The sequence below is a fragment of the Beta vulgaris genome, chromosome 2 (genome assembly GCF_026745355.1).
Source record: "Beta vulgaris subsp. vulgaris cultivar EL10 chromosome 2, EL10.2, whole genome shotgun sequence".
In the NCBI taxonomy this organism is placed as follows: domain Eukaryota; kingdom Viridiplantae; phylum Streptophyta; class Magnoliopsida; order Caryophyllales; family Amaranthaceae; genus Beta; species Beta vulgaris.
The window spans coordinates 54,460,893-54,465,683 of record NC_079203.1 but is presented as its reverse complement, the minus strand read 5'-3'; positions in this window follow the sequence as shown (position 1 = coordinate 54,465,683).

Genomic DNA, 4,791 nt, shown 5'->3' with positions numbered 1-4,791 from the left:
AGATGTTTCTGATTACTCTCCAAATACTTTTAGTTGGTGTTCATTCAAGAGCAACAGCCAACAATTTCTCCTTAATTCTTGCTCAAACAATAAATTTTCCAAGTAATTGTAACATATGTCTAGTTTTACTTCTAGCTTAAACAATTCTTTTTTTTTTTTTTTTGAAATTAATACATTTCTACTTTAGCTTAATCTTCCAATTTGCTTCCTTGATTCTTGTCAAACTGCTTGACAGAATAAAGAATTGGCTATTTAAGAGGTAATCTCATTGTATATGTAGTAGACCTGTTCAAGGGGACGGGTCGGGTCGGGTCTGAAGTTGTTAACGGGTCGGGTCAAGGGCCAGACTAACCCGACCCTGATCCTATCTTCTAGAGTAAAATTAGGATAAGAAGTCTGTTTCTCACGTTATGCATTTTGTGCTGTAAAAGAATTGCATTTTCCTATTGAAAAACCAATTGCTTTTTGCCGGATGAAAAGAACTATATCTTTGTGTATTGATAGCTTATTCAACACAGAAATCTCTTCAGTAGTGAGAATAATATGGCATTCTTTATGCAACAGGAGATAATATTAATATAGAATAATCTCAATGGAGTTCTCATGATTCATTTGGTTGTGTCTCAGGACTCAGGAGCAATCAATCTTCTTCATCTACTAATTTAAACCACTAACACGGTTTTCTTAAACCTTAATAGTCTTGAAGAATTAAGCACCAGCAATGGCTAAAATTATTCAAAAGCGTCAATACTGGATTAAACTTCATCAACCAACATTAAGCACAAAAATTCATACTCTATACAAACTTAAGCACTAAATCCTAAACTTAGCATAAAAACATCGAACAAAATATAAAATCAAAACACCCACAAAAATCCATCTTTACACAAACTCCCACAAAGATCAACCAACATTACAATAGCCCTGAAAAAAAGGAGAGAGAAACCATTGGTGAGTACGGTTTTCAACGCCAGAGTTTCAGCGAGAAAAACCATCATTGTAGGTGATCTTCTTCTTGGCGCGGTGATACTCAACATCGGCGCCAGAAAGTTCCTTAGATTTCTTGGATTATTCCTGAGATTTGTAGAATTCAGCTTTGAGTTCTAAGATTGAAGAAGCTCCAACACCTTCAATGGCCTTGTGTCTCTTGGGCATAATCGAGGATTCCGTTAGCCATCCTAGAGATTCTACCACCACAGGGAGAAATATGTTCAATTTTGAAACTGTTTTTTTCCACAATTCACAGGGAGAAATACGTTCAATTTTGAAAGAAATAGAAGAGAGAGATAAGAGAGGTAGCAAAACTGACCCCTTTTCGACCTGACCCGCTAATGCATTATTAGGGTCAGACCTGTATGACCTGACCCTATTTTAATTGGGTTGGGTCATGACCCTATAATATAGGGTTGGGTCAAGGGCTTTTTTTGGAGGACCCGATCCATTGAATAGGTCTAATATGTACTCATTTCTTTCACCCCCTTCCCTCCTTTGAGGTTGGGTGTAGCTGGGAGGATTGGTAGGGACTTGGGACTTTTAGACCTTTTTTTTTGTGATATATAGTTATTTCTTTGGGCAACTTGCTCTCGTTTTGTCTAGTTAAAACAGTCCATAACAATAATAAATGGTAGTAATTGATAATTATATATGGAATTTTGTGAACATAATGATGCCAAATTGCCAATTTTCATCATGGTAATAATACTTCATCCCATACTTTTTTGCAAATTTCATTCATTACTCACTCCTACCTCTGAAGTGGTAATAAAAATTTATGAAGAAAAAGAAATATTTGAGGATGAACAAGTAATCCCGTAGAAATTGGGATGAGACTTTCTTACATATTCTATTATAAATTCATTGCCATATAATGTAATATAGTTTTGTCCTCCAAACAGGCTACTATTACTATACTAGTAGGAAGTTGTATACGTTGCTTTATTAGGGGGTTCATAGATTTAGTTACTGTCAATCTATGATACTCCTGAACACTTACACTAGTTGCCAGATGACATAAGCATTTGAGTTGGCTAATTAAGCCAAAAATGTGCAAAGAATGATATCCTGACCTCACCTCTTGCACCAAAAGGTTTAATCTTTTTAGCTGTTTTTAGCTCGGACCTCTGCTTAATTTTGAAATGATGACATTGTGACCTTTACTTTTTATCATCCTTTTTGATGGTTATAACTTATAACCTTTTTATCTCAAGCACAATTAATCTAAATAGTAATGCTTCTGATCCATCATGTGTTGCTATAATCAATTCATCATTTGGTAAATTGTCAAGTCACAGAGTCCTGTTTATTTGCATCATTTTCATTTGTTTGTTTGAGTGGATTGCTTTTGCATCTCTCATGATGACTGTTGTAGGAACAAAAAGATTGTTACTTAGACAAAGTGAGTTTAAAGGCGTGATTATTATTACTGATTTTATCAAAGTGATGCAAGGAATTGTTTTTTATAGTTCTATCATCAACTTCTATTTTCATATACAGAAGTATACTAAAGCATTGTATCTTCAGGATTACTCAGAACCTGGAAAAGTTGTTGAATAATACTGTCTCCATTACGACACACAACAGCAATAAGCTCATAAGCAATGGACCTCAAGTCTCAACACACAGCAGCGATAAGCTCATAAGCTATGCTCTATTGAGGTAAGCTAGGCTTCCTTTTTACTCTTTCATCGCTGGAGTATTGTGGGTTTATATAGTATGTTGACTAATAAAGCTCTCTGGTACACAGCTTTTCTTTTTTTCTCTGCTTTTTTTTTTTGTTCGACATATGTTGAATTTTTGTTTGGGGGGATAGAAAGCAGCAGATAATTGTGAGGTTTCTCTATGGTTCCCCTATATTTTTCATGTGGTCTTTAACAATCATGCTCGTTCACCAAAAACCTTTTTTTTCTCTTTTGGTTTTTTTTTTTGTTCTTGACTAAGCAAAGTAGCAAACCCCTAGCTGATGCTTAGAAGATTTCTTTTAAGCTTCAACCTGTATGTATAAAGCCATACTTAGTTAACAATTTGCAAACGTCTAAAATTTTACCAAATCATTAATATAGGAAGATGCATGGTATATTAGGAGACCTATCACCTATGAGATAGGAGAGAAATAGAGAGATATGGAATATAAGAAAAAGGCGTTGATGTGGTGAGGAGAGGAAGAACCAATATACTTTGGAAACATCAAAATCGGAAAGTGTTGCAACTAAAAACACAAGTAGTGATTTTCGTTATTTAAATTAAAAAATCATACTATAATTTCGTTTCTGTAATTCTGTTTGCATTTTTCGGCAATGGATTTTACTCCTACTTGAAAACTTAATCCAGCTTTTGCAGTAAAAGAATTAAATTGGGGACTTTACCTTCCCTTTCTTTCATTTTTCCATATTTTTCCTATTATAACCTTGAAGGTCGACACACTTATAGTTTAAAAAGGCGAGATACAAAGAATTTTAACCAGATTTAGTAATGTCGCAAACGATATTGAACTTTCATAGATGTGAAAAGTTGCAATTGAAAAAGGAGAGAACATTTTTGCAGTACTTTAAGGTTTGAATTTTAGGATGTTGCGGATAAAGTGGAAGCTATCTATTTAACAGTTGGGGTTTTCTTGAAATCAGGGGGACAAGAACAGTTTATGGATGGTTAGGACTTAGAAGAGACTAGAGACAGGAAGATTGTGGAAGGAATGAGAAGGGGGGGGGGGGGGGTTGTGTTTGTAAATGATTGAGGGCTTGATATCTACCATTGCATCAAAGGAGCATTTATTCACAAAGCTAAAAACAAAGATAAGCTATGTATAAGCTAAGTCGATAAAGAATTAAGCATTATTATGCTATGAACTGACATAGCTTGGACACTTTAATGGCCGAAATTAAGGAAGAAAATGAGTATTTGATTAAAAAACAGAAATTACAGCAATATAAAATGATAGTTACAAGCTTTCGAGAGGCTTGTTCTCTCCCATAATGCTATGAACTGATATTTTAGGGTAAGGGTAATTTAGGTATTATCTTAATGAGTAGCTTAGGGAATAAGCTAGGTAGTTATGCTAAGGAAATTACTCTATATATAGGGTTAATTAGAGAGAAGAAAGGGGGTTGAAAATTGTTAGGAAAAATTGGGTGAGCTTTTAAAGTTCAATGGGAGAGAACAAGCCTCTCGAAAGCTTGCAACTATCGTTTTATATTGTTGTAATTTCTGTTTTTCAATCAAACACTCATTTTCTTCTTTAATTTCTGCCATTAAACTGTCCAAGCTATGTCAGTTCATAGCATTTTATTTACGCCAGTTGTACAACCATTGTTCGGAGAAGATTCGGAATAATTCTTAACATGGTCTCGAAGATGGGCGTTTGAAGGGCAAGACCAATCTTGTCAAGCAATGTATAAATACTAGTTTTGTGAAGGGGCTTATGGTATCCGCAAGTTAATCATCCCTGAAAATGTGAGTGACCCATAGGCTGTAGGATAACAAGATGCAGTGGTTCTTGAACAAAATGAATTCCAAAAGCTAAAATACTTCATTTGAGAATAGAATCATGTGTTTACCAAGGAGAGATTCCAAATTATGTGAGGGAGCTATACGACCGCTGCTGTTGTGTCAGCCACAATGCTTCAATTTAGTCTCAGTAGATGCTCAAGCAAGAGCTCGTTGCTTTCTTGAATGCCAAGAAATGAGGTTGTGTAGTAGATAAACAGAACTGCAAAAATTGGCTCAAGAAATGGGCTTAAACAACCTAGAATATATGGGCTTAAACAAGCTATAAAAATGGCCTTGGTGAGCTTGCAC